Genomic DNA, 13,003 nt, shown 5'->3' on the forward strand with positions numbered 1-13,003 from the left:
TGATGGTGATTTCCTTTGCTTGACTATCCTTTTGCATTTGAGTGAAAAACTCTTGTTGATTCTTTTGCATTTGGAGGACTGCTTTTTGAACATCAAAACCTTGGTCATTTTGTTGATTGTATGGAGTTTGATTTTGGTAACCTTGGTTTTGGTTGTAAAAGGGTCTTTGATTTTGGTTTCTCATGGGAGGTGGAGTGTATGTTGGTTGAGGGTTTTGAACATTTTGGCTTTTGTATGAGAGACTTGGGTGGAATTTGGTGTTCTCATTGTAATAGTTGGAATAAGGGGTACGACTTTTGTATGCTTGAAAAACATTTACTTGTTCATTTGTTCCCCTACATTCACTTTGGTCATGTCCCAAAGTTCCACAATTCTCACATATCCCACTTGGGATTGATGAAGATGCCGTCATGGCATTAACATGATGCTTTGGTGATTTTGAGGCTTCTTCAAGTCTAGCCATAGCTTTTTCAAACTTCAAATTGATGGTATCAATGTGAGCACTAAGTTGAGCACCTAATTGAGTAATAGAGTCCACTTCATGCTTTCCTCCTCTAGTAGCCTTGCGAGGTCTACTATATTGTGAATTATGGACCGCTATTTCCTCAATTTTGTTCCAAGTTTGATTGTCATCAACTTCGGTGAACATTCCATTTGATCCCATGTTGAGAATGTTTCTTGAGTCTTCATAAAGACCGTTCCAAAATTGTTGTACCAAGAACCACTTGCTAAGTCCATGGTGAGGACATGAGCGGCAAATTCCTTTGAATCGCTCCCAAGCTTCATACAAATATTCTTCATCTCTTTGCTTAAAGCCCGTAATTTGAGCTCTTAGCATGTTAGTCTTTTCCGGTGGATAGAACTTTTTGTAGAAAGCTAGAGCTAATTTCTTCCAAGAATCAATTCCGAGAGTAGCCTTATCAAGGCCTTTCAATCATTGTTTCGCGGTGTCAATTAGAGAAAAAGGAAATAAGACCCATTGAATTTGGTCTTGAGTTACACCGGTTTGAGATATCGCATCACAATAGTCACAAAAAGTCTCCATGTGAGAGTGAGGGTCTTCACTAGGCATCCCCCCAAATTGGCTTCTTTCGACAAATTGGATAAATGCGGATTTGGCAATAAAATTTCCGGTTAAGTGTTGTGGTGTGGGAGTACCATTGGGTAGGTTCTCCTCGGTTGGTACGGAATGTGATGAAAATTTAGGCATTGTGGGTTGATTTTGTGTTGGATTTTGTGTTGGGTTCTCCTCACCTTCTCTTGCAAAAAGGTTGATGAACTCAATAGTGTTTGGTTGAATATCTACAACCTCACCAATACCTCTCAAAGTTCTCCTAGCAAGTCTTCTATTGGTTGTCAAAGTCCTTTCAATTTCGTGATCAAAGGGTAACAAGTTACCTTGTGATCTTCTAGACATGCAAAATACCAAACAACTCGAAAACAATTAGAGCAAACCTTGAGGAGTTTTACTTCCCTAAGGCAAAGAAAGACACAACTAATAACAATATAAGAAAATCTAAATCAAGTTAACACCGTCCCCGACAACGGTGCCATTTTTGGTCGGACTCTCGAGGAGGTTTAGTTTTCGGTACTTGTCGTTAGGAGCACCTAGACCAAAACACAATTTATAACTTCACAAACAACTCTACAATTAGTAAAGAGGTAAGTAAAGGTCGGATCCCAAGGAAGGGAATTGAGATGAGATTTTCTATTGTAACTAGTGGTGTCTAAGGGTGTCACAATTTAGGGTTTGAAGTAGAAGATCACTAAACTAAATAGCAATGAAACTATACTCACTCATTATCATGTTGATCATGCTAGCAAGGTTGTCAATCATACCAACAAAGTAAAACATGATGAATAAATGAAAGTGATTAACAATAATTAAAAAGGGATTAAGAGAATTATACCTACTAATGATTCCAATAATAAAGCAAAGAATAATAGAAGTACTTGATGATAGATTGGAAGGTTGTCAATCTCCCAATAATAACCCAAATAATCTTCAATTACCCAAAACAAAGGATGATCAAGAGAGAGATTAAGGAAATGAAACTTGTATTAAAACTTGATTAAATGTTGATTACAAGATTAAAGAGATATTTGATTGATATTAACTACACTAGAGATTGCTAAGAAGAACATGATCTTCTAATTAGCCTAATGGGGTATTTATAGTGGGGATTAGTTACATAGATTAGGGTTTACTAAGGGCTTAAATGACGATTAAGTCCATGAGGAATCGCCGGTCTCTAAGGAGACTCCGGTCTCCTTTTTGCCGGTCTTAGAAAAATATGCGCATCCTTTCTTGAAGCTTGTAGAAGACGAAATAGCAATTAGGGAATCCGGGCGTCCAGGGCACGGGACGGGCGGATTTGGGTGATTCTGGACGGGCGTCCAGATGGGGAAGACAGGCGGATTTGGGGTGTTTTGGACGGGCATCCACAGGGGGAAGACGCTCGGATTGTGGCTGCTGGACGGGCGTCTTGTGGACAATCCGCTCGGATTGTCTTACAACTTCTTTCTTTCTTCTTTTCTTCCTTTTTCTTCATAAAATCCTTGAGGATTTTCTCGGGGATGCAAGGATCTTTTCTCATCATTGCCCAGCTACTATAGTATGTACAAAGGCCTTCTAATCTTGTCTTCTCCTTGATGCTTGGTCATTGAATTCAATCAATTTAGCTTCATTTTGCCATGAAAATGCAAGGTTTGTACTCCTTTCCTACCAAGGACACAAAACCTCAAAGAATATGCAAAACAAAGGACTAAAGACAATAAATGACCCAAATATGCATTAAAAAGCATGGGAACAAGGCTAATTCGGGGACTAAATATGCTCTAATTATGGTCACATCAAAACAATAATTTCATTTAAGCAATAAAACAATTCGATTACTTAGACCGTATCTTATTTAATCAAATTACAATGAGACACGTAAATATTACTTCCAAAATCGTCCGTCAATTTTAAGCAATTTAATTAACCCGTATCGTCATACGACCAATTAAATATTCAATTAAGAGTGTTACCCTTTAGGTATGACCTAAGGGGATCAAATGATCACCACCGTCGCACGACAGTAATGTCAAACTCTAGTTAGCCAATCATTACCGATATGTGTGGACCAGTTGACAGTAAAATATTACTTCCCACATGTATTCTTAAAATGAGACTTAAACATATGATCATCATGATCGACAGTTATGATCGCATTATTGTCGGGAGACACATATTCCAACACACTTATTGTTCTTCTAGGATTCTAGTGATTGGTTATGGAAATGATTTTTCATCGCCTCCCAATCAGGGATAGAATTCAACGCTAGATGAAAATGCCAACTAAATGTTGTTTTGGTCAATGAACTAGGGAATAATCTTAATTTCAAAGTAGTCATTATCCACAGCTTCTCTACATTGGCTAGTAAATCATGTTAAATGTTCCATAGTAGAAACTTCTCTATCCCCAAAGAATAAAGTAAAATCGGGAATTTTATAGCCTGGTGGATATGTATATTGTCTATCCACCCATTCAGGATACGGTTTATCGTGACGAATCCTTTGATTCCTTTGATTGCCGGTATTCATATAACTTTCTATCATATGTTCAACCTCCGTCATAAACAGCATTGTAGTAGCACCATTGGCTTGTCCTTGATCAGGATTTTGATCAAGGGGATATTGGTAAAATGGGTTCCCTCTTGCTCTAGCATAAGGATTGTTACGGCCCGCTTGGCTAAGGTTTTTTTCCCTTGGAAACATGGATCATTGTGTTCAGTACCATTACCAACATGCGCCTGATATCTGAAATTTTGAGACTCTAAGGTTGATAGGGTTGTCACGTACCCTAAACAAAGATAATATTTTTACTCTAAACTTCACAAAAAAACAAATTTATGTAATTAGTGAAGTAGGGGTCGATCTCAGGGAGACTGGAGTTGTCAAGTAGTTATCATAGAGCGAATTTTATCAAGGTCGAAATGAACGAGTATGGTTTGAATCTTGGTTTGTAATTTAAAACAATAAACAAGATGATCAAAAACAATATTTAGAAGGAGTCTAGGGATACGGGGTTTACATGTAAAGAGCATACAAATATAGTCAAAGTTGGGCATTGTGATGTCGGTATTGTCCAAGTCTAAGGCACATGCCTTTTGGTTTATTGCCAACCTAAAGACGGGTCCTAGAGGCTTTCGATCTTATTAGGTCCGTCTTACCTTTCATGCTTAGTTTTACCCCTTTCCAGCTTTCGGTCTTAGGACGGAGTTTTAACTAGATTAGTCGAATAACCGTGGCCATCGATTAATAGATTAAAAAATGAGATTTAGCAATGAACGGAGACAATGCATGACAATACAACCCGATTCAACAATATATACAATATGCTAATTATATGTTAATAACCCTTCCCCTAGACAATTAAACTACTCACACATTATAATATGTAAACAATTGATAAATATATATGTAAATGAAAGCATATAACAAGTATTAAAAGTAAAATTGATACAGCAATAATAAAATAGAGAAAAGAGAAATTACCAAATAACAAGGAAGCGATAAATGGATGAACGGAATACTTGAATAAAACCCAAATGAAATGTAAACAAATGAAACAAAGTACGTATGAAATATTAAAATAATGTAGTTTTATTCATTCTAACCCTAAGCTCTAACGAAATGACGGTAGAATAAAGGATAAAAGATGATTAAACATGAACACTCTGCAGAGTTTAAATAGAAACGAAACAGGGGAGCTGAAATGTCACACTCTTAGTGGTTGCCACCCCGATCGAGGTTGTGGCTTTGTGCTTTTATTTGCTTATTTCGAAGTTTGGACAACATTGAATCACCACCCTGGTGGCCAGGGGTTGGGCATTCGGGGTTGCGTTGCAACTACTCTATTTCTCGCTGCTTCTCTTCTTTTCACGCATAACCATTCTGTGGGCCACCACATGCACCACCATGAATCACCACTATGTTAGGCCACTAGGCCGTTTGGCACGAGCCCATCATCAATCGGGCTTTAGAAAACCCGCTGAAGTCTCAATATAGAGACCCTCGCAACTTAGCATGTACATGGCTTAGTTGATCAAGAATCCATCTTCATATAAGCATGAAACCTATCGTAATATGAGCATAAAAACATGGTCATGAACATGGAAACTCCTTGCAATTTCGAGGTCGTGGCTAGGCTAAATGGTGTTGAACCCGTCACCATTTTAGCATATAAATCCGTCTCAAAATAGCATTTGGATAGGCACAATTCTGTCTTTATATGAGCCTAGAGCGTGCCTTTATTTCAGCATGTAAACTCATATTAAAATGAGCATTTAATCCGTCTAGAAAAAGCTTAGAACATAACATGACGGTATTCGAGGAAACAATGTAACAATGACAGAAAGTTCGTCATAGCTCATTAATTTGGGCTTGGAACGGCATGTAACCCTTTCTCCTTGACTCGGGTCTTACAAAATAACATGGCACGTCGTAATAAGCTCAAGTACTTGTAATTAGCTCTGCCTTGCTCATGATTATTCTTAATGTAATAAAATAACGGAAAAATCGCTCCAATTCCTACATAAGATAATAAAACAAAATAATACTATCCAAAGCAATATTAGCTCAAATAATCGCTCATAAGAGCGCAAATTAAATATTAAACCGAGCTAAATATGGGGAGAATAGTATATATAAAAATTAATGGATTGGTGGATTGGGTGAGGTTGTGTATTGACAGATTGGGTGAGATTGGATGGGGTGGTGTGGTGTTGTTAGCAAGGAGGTCTTTGTGTGACACCGACCTTGCGCTTGTAATACCCGGATATTGTGGGACTTATAAAGGAGACTTTGGATTACGTGAGAGACCACTCGGATATAAGGAGTGGCCTACAGTGGACCTAGTGGAATGTTTAATGGACCTAGTGGGTGTACACTAGACCAAGTGAGACTTAGACTTGACCGAGTAGAGCCTCTAGTGGACCAAGCAGAGCTTCAAGTGGAAAATGTAGGTTCCACTCGGCCGAGTACGTCAGTAATCGACCGAGAAAGTGTAGTACCCCGCATTTATATAGACTAGACACGACCAAGTAGACGATTCACTCGGCTGAGTGGAACCCCACCCGACCGAGTGAAGGACCGAGTGCAACTGGACAATATTCTGGAAGTCTGTAAAGATGGTCACTCGACCGAGTGACCATTCACTCGACCGAGTGAAGCTTCCCCTCGATCGAGTGGACCGGTCACTCGACCAAGTGCCGGTCGAGTGCGGCTTATACGGGAAGATTGTTGGTGAGACGTCACTTTCGGAATCTTATCATTCCAGATTTCCCACAAAAAACCTTTCTCCAACACTATTCACACCACTCTCTAAACTCCCCCAATATCTCTCTAAATTCCTCACCAACAAACCCTTTTAAAACTCTAATTCTCTAGAGAAGACTCTTGCCTCCTTTGTTCTTCCAATTGGTTTTAAGTTGATCTACACTCCTTCTTCCCTTTAATATTTTCTGAACAATCTTATTTAGTTAGTAGATTACTCTATACTTAATTAGGTTGTATGAATTAAAGGGGATATTTAAGGGGTTTTTAATTAGTATGGTTATTATAATAGATTGTAGTATTGATTGTAGCAATTAATATTTGTAGGCAGCTTTATTATGGAGCATTTCTAGTGTGTAGCTTGTGGATTGGTGAAGATAAGCTTGAGGTAGGGTTTTCCCTCCTTATCTATGGTGATATTAGTGTGTAATTGTGTATTTATTCACTAATTGCATTTGTCTTATGATATTTGCATTATAACATGTTTTGGTAATTAGGGTTTATCATATAAGATGATTTCATGGTAATTAGTTAAAATGAGGATGGTAAATTGTCACAAAAATTATTACATTGTATTATAACATGTTAAAGAGCAATTAAATGATGAGAAATGAATTAATGAAGAGTTGAGCATGATTGTACTTGTTTTGCTAATATTATTGCATAGTTGTGTTATTTGGACTTTTTGGTTTGTTCTTGGTTTGGTGGACATTGGAGATGTTGGAGGATCATTGGTTCCGATTTTGGAGATGGAAGGCGGTTGGAAAACCGTCTTCCGCTCAAGTCACCCTTGGAGCTTCCCACTCCAAGGGGGATGTGTACATTTAGTATTTGGGTTACGGAGGGACTCTTGTGGTGAAGCAGACATCTGGCAGGGGACTCAAGTCACACTCGGGCCCGGTACCACGGACGTGTTCCGAGTACCTTGTGTGTGTTAGTGACGTCGTGGGCGTGTCTCGGTCACCGGTTTGAGGGGATGTGTGTTGGAGGGTGATTTCTTATCTTTCATTGTACCTTGTTGGTTTCATCTTGCATTGTCATATGTTTAGGTAGCTTAGTATCGCATGCATTGAATATTTATATCATTAAGCTAACACTTGGGTTTTGAATGATCTGTGGTGAACTATATGGTGATTTCCCCCCATATAGGGAGCAGTGTTGACAGGTTAGCATGATTCATTCGAGGGCTTATGGAGCGGTCTTCACTAGTCGTCACCACTTATGTTTATCTTAGCTTTTAAACAATTAAACTCCTACTTTTAGACCGGGTTGTATAACATTTGGGATTGTATTTGCATCCCCCAACTTGTAACCACTTAACTTTAACTTATCTATTTCTTTATGTTGAGTTGGGAACTTCTTTACATGATTGTTCACACTATAAAACTTGGGAAACCAAGTCTTGTGATGCCTCCATGTGTTGGGAATGCCTAAAGGAAAGGATCCTGACTTATGAGGGTGTTACAAAGTGGTATCAGAGCATCGGTTTTGGAGCCTAAATCAATGAACCAATGAACTAGGGTGAGTCAATCTAAAATTAACCCGGTTTGAGTCATAGAGAACTCGTAACAAGTTTGGTAGACGTCCCAAAGTTGTGCCATTGTCCTTTTAACTTAAGTCAATCACTATGTGGGGGCAATGGGGCGTGTCTGATGCATATGGTTGTTACATATTTCTTGCTTAATGTTGTGGATTTGTTACATGCTTGGTAATATCCTATGTGATAACACGTTGATGATTATACGATTAGGAAGGATGTGTTGGATATGTTATTGTGAACATATACTAATTACCGTCCTATGTGAGTTCTATGCCGTATCAATGCCTCTACTTTTCCTGTACATGCATTTAGGAACATGCAAATAGGGTTGTATGTGGACTTGTAGGAGTTAGGATGGGTAAATAGCCCTTAAGTACATACTTGGTAAAGTGGGAAAAGGGACTCGGTCGACTAGAAGGCACTCGACCGAGTGCCCCTACCACTCGATCGAGTGGGCATATTTACAGACCCTTAGGACCTCATGTAAGTTTTTGCACTCGACCAGTGGTGGATCCACTCGACCGAGTGTATGTCACTCGTCCGAGTAGGAGGATGACTCGACCGAGTAGACTTGGGAGGATTTATGGAAACATTCTATAAGTCGAGTCACTCGACCGAGTGGGACACCACTCGACCGAGTGATAATCCACACTCGATCGAGTGGATCTCTGTTGTGGTCAATGCCTTTCGCCTCCTAATTTCGAGTATGTATTTACGTTTGTTACGCTTATTGAAGAGACATAATGCCGAGAACCCATGCAAGGACCCGCTCGCCTCGATCCCGCGTGTCCGAAGAAGAAATGGAGCGACTCATAGCTAAAAATGAAGCCCTCGCCAAGGCCCTTAGGAATGTCACTAGAGAGAGAGAGATACGGTAACGGATGCCTCCGCCGTGAGCACACCCATCACGCGCCCCCGCCCCACCAAGTACCTTGGGGTTGGGGAGCCATGTCTCTTTAGCGACTGGGTAAGATAAATGGAGAATGTGTTCGAGGTAGTAAGGTGCCCTAAAGAGCTCAATGTGGAGCAAGCCGCCTTTTACTTAGGAGGTCTCGTGGGAGGATGGTGTTATAAGGAGAGGGACGCTATGAGGGAATTTTATGAAGAAAGAGGTGAGGTCGCAATACCATGGACCGATTTCAAGGTGGAGATGAGGAATGAGTTTATCCCCGAGCATGTAAGTTGCAAGCTAAGCTCCGAGCGGAGTTCGATCGCTTTGTCATGACCGATGCTATGACCGTTCAAGATTATTACATCCGTTTCAACGAACTAGCTACGTACGTGGAAGACTAACCATCAAGAGCCTAACCATCAAGAGCCTAAAGTGAGAATGGAGGGTACCAACCCACTTGGCTCTCAAGTTTGAGGGAGGACTAACCATCAAGAGCCTAAAGAAGCTTCAACCCGGATATGTGTCAAGTGTGAAAGAGGTCTATGCGAGGGCCGGAAATACGGAGAGGCTACTTGGCATGGCCAAGGAGGCTAGGGAATGGTCGGGGGAAAAGAGGAAGGTCGAAAGTGAGAATGGAGGGTACCAACCCAAGAAGAATAATTTCAACCAAACTAGCTTCTACTCGGAAGGAGCACCTACAAGTGGCTACGGGAAGTCGGGCGGCTACGGCGGAAGGGCCGTGAGTGAAGGTGGAGAACCTCGATGCTATAATTGTGGTAGCTTTGGCCACAAGAAGGTGTAGTGCACGAGCACCCTAAGAGGGCCTAACCGGAGGTTCAGGCAAGGAAACACGTACTGCACTCCTTCTCAAATTGGGACAAACAACCGGAGTTCGGGGGCATGGAGCAACCTAAGGAATGCTAACTCCAACTTCAATGGCGGCAAAAACTGGGGAGATTTTAACCAGAAAGCTCCATCTAGGGCGAGTAGCTTTGCGGGAGGCAATGCTTCAAGCAATAGTCCAACCCAATCGGAAAGCACAGTGTAAGGTGAACCCAAGTCTAGTGGCAAGATCTTTGCCATGGATAAGAAGAGTGCCGAGGAGGATTCCCACGTTGTCTCCGGTACATTCCGAAGGGACCAGTTACCTGACAACTTCACCCTGACTGATGTGCCCAAGTTCAAGGGAGTGGAGGACCCACTCAACCACATCTGTGCTTTCAAAGACTACATGGCCATTAAAGGGGTCAAACAGGAGCTCTTTACCAGGATCTTCCCATCCTCTTTGGAGCCGATTCCTCGCCAATGGTACTACTCCTTGGACCCGAAAAACCTTACCACTTGGGATGAGATCGCGGTTGAGTTTGCCAAACAGTATGCCGACAATGTCGAGATCCAGGCCAACACCCGTACTCTCGAAGTGCTAACCCAAAACGACAAGGAAGGGTTCACTGAGTTCCTAACCCGCTGGAGGAGGGTGAGTACTCAATTGGTCAGCAAGCCGAGTGAATCAACTCTGGTGGAGAAGTTCGTCAACAACCTCCGCCCGGTTTATGCCAACCTACTGAGGTATCAGAATATCAAGACTTTTTAGGATCTGCAGATTCTGGGGACGCGTATTGAGGACGACCTCTGAAAGGGTGTCTTAGCAAAGACCACTGGCAGGGGTTATCAAGGATCCACCTCAGCCGGACCTCGCCCTTACGGTCAGACAAACAAGATTGATGAGGTCAACCTCATCGAACCATCTGCCAAGAAAACTGAACGCCCCCAGAGAGTTTTCACCAACATAGGGTCGACTTATGCAAGTGCCTTGAAAAGGCTCATGGACCAAGGGAAGTTACAACCAATCGGGCCCACCCTGGACCTGGCCGACGCCAAGAAGTCCCGATTTTGGAACCCCAACGCCTACTGCCAGTATCATCGAGGGAAAATGCATGATACCGAAAATTGCTTCAAACTCAAGCACCTCATTCAAGACATGATTGAGAAGGGAGATTTGCCTATACCCCCACCAACTAAGCCGAACAACAAAACGAATCCCCTAGGAATTCACGCCATCTCTGACGATGAGCCGACCCTAGACTGCTCTCATCTCATCTTGCCGATTGACGACGAGGTGAATGTTCTGGAAAAGGATCCTTCAGACGAAGTGTTCGTGATCAGTGCTGCCACCATGCTCACTATGTTCCAGCAGGTTGAGGAGGCCATAGCCAGCCTCTCTGAGAGAATCACCCGACTCGACGACGCCTATCGTCGACTCATCTTCAATCCCCCAACACCGCGTCCGAGGGAGAACTCTCCAAGCATTCAAAACTACCCACCCCAGGATGGATTGCTCCCGCGACCATTCTGGCACAGACCTCACGAAAATCACCCTCAAAATAACTACCCTCAAAATAACTACCCTCATAAAAATCGCCCTCACAAAAATATCCCCCACAAGAACTACCCACCGAGGAATACCCCTCCAAGGTATCCTCGAGACCATGAAATTAACGGCATATGGCGAGATGATGTTGAGGACGTCTATATCCTCCCGGGGAAGGAAAAGCGGACGAAGGAAATCGGATATCTCACCCGGTCCGGACGTCCCTATCAGAATCCGAGCAACCCATCGGTCGTTCCAACAACGAATGACCAAATCATCCCGGAAGTGGACACTCAACCAAAGGCTCCCGAGAACTCAATCCTGAAACAGCTCCAGAAAGCAAAAGACGAAATCTCAATTTGGCAACTGATCGCAACGTCTTTTGAGCATCGACAGGCCTTGCTGCAGGCCTTGGGAAAATTAACCGTGCCCTCCACCTCTTCTCCAGAAGAAATAGTGGCGCACATGACGAAAGACGCCCCTGATCTGAGCAACCCGGTCGTCTTCTCCGACGAGGATATTCCACTGTTCGGAGCCAAGCATAACCTGGCCATGTACATCACCGTACAATGCCTTCAAAAGAATATACCCATGGTCCTCGTGGATGACGGTTCCGCCGTGAATGTCATCCCTCTCAAAACTGCCCACAGGCTGGGTATTAAGGAATCTTATTTAATCCCAACGAATCAAGGAGTACGCGCCTATGACGGCACTCGTCGCAAGGTCGCTGGGCTAGTCACTTTGACCATCGCAACCGGGCCACTAGAAAGACAAACCAGTTTTCAAGTGGTCGACATCGACGTGTCCTTCAACATGCTCCTGGGACGTCCCTGGATTCACGCTGTCAAGGCGGTCACATCAACGCTCCACCAAAAGATCAGGGTCCCCTTCAACGGGAAAACGATCACGATCCTCGCTTCCCCAATCAAAGCAATCATGAGAAGAGGGGTAGCCTCCCAAGCCATTGAGGAGGACGACAATGAAATCTGGGATTTCCAAGCCGTGAACGCCATAACCGATGAACCTGCAACCTCTGAGTGTGACCCGTTCACCAACCTCACGATCAACCATATCATGATGCGTCAGGGTTATTTTCCGGGTTTGCCGATCAATCCACTAAAAGACCCATTGCCTCCCTTGAAACAGGCTAAGGTCCCCAACATTCCCTTTGGGCTGGGATACGAACCTACTAACGAAGATATCCGGAAGATGAACCTCCTAATCCGAAAACGCAAGAAGCACGGAGTCGTCCTCCGTCCCTACCACCTGACTCCCAACGGATACTTTGTCCCCGAGGGAGAGTCTGAACTCTACCACGGCTTTCCAGAGCCGATCTATGACTCTGTGGCCAGGGCTAGATACCCGGGAGTGGAAGTTTTCCAGGACTGCTACTTTATCCCTGACAACATCGAAGCTGCATCAACTGAGTCCAAGCCGTCACCATGCTTTGATGGACAAGCTGTCACACTCCTATTTGGGGAAGATAACGTCAAGCACCTCGACTATGAGGACATCATCAACATCGCCCTGAAAGACAACCAGTTTGATCCAACCGCCTTGATCTCCGATACTGACCCGGAGAAAGCTACCCAGGGCTGGAGGAAGACCGTCAAGTTGACCGATCGTCAAGGCCGCATTCTCAAGATAACAACTGGAGAAGGCCCTATGTTCAAGGAGGGAAATGAAGAAGGATCTGAGTCTGAGTCTGAGTCGGAGTCAGAGTTTGTCATAGCTCCTAACACTCCTGATGTCCCAGTCAAGGTCCCCTTCCCACTGTTTTCTCACAAGGTCGTGGTGATTCGTAGATCGAGTCTACTAAGGTCACCCCACTCCCATGAAAGGTGACAACCGGAGCACATTCCAGGGGCCACTTCGCCTGTT

The 13,003-nt window shown here is 43.1% G+C and overlaps 1 non-coding gene across 1 annotated transcript; it reads left to right on the forward strand.

Moving 5' to 3' along the window:
- Positions 1-731: 731 nt before the first annotated feature.
- On the forward strand, positions 732-838 carry LOC141658036 (small nucleolar RNA R71). Its single transcript, XR_012548947.1, has one exon. It is a non-coding gene; the product is annotated as a small nucleolar RNA R71 (small nucleolar RNA).
- The last annotated feature ends 12,165 nt before the right edge of the window (positions 839-13,003 follow it).

The sequence above is a fragment of the Silene latifolia genome, chromosome 5 (assembly GCF_048544455.1).
Source record: "Silene latifolia isolate original U9 population chromosome 5, ASM4854445v1, whole genome shotgun sequence".
Lineage (NCBI taxonomy): Eukaryota > Viridiplantae > Streptophyta > Magnoliopsida > Caryophyllales > Caryophyllaceae > Silene > Silene latifolia.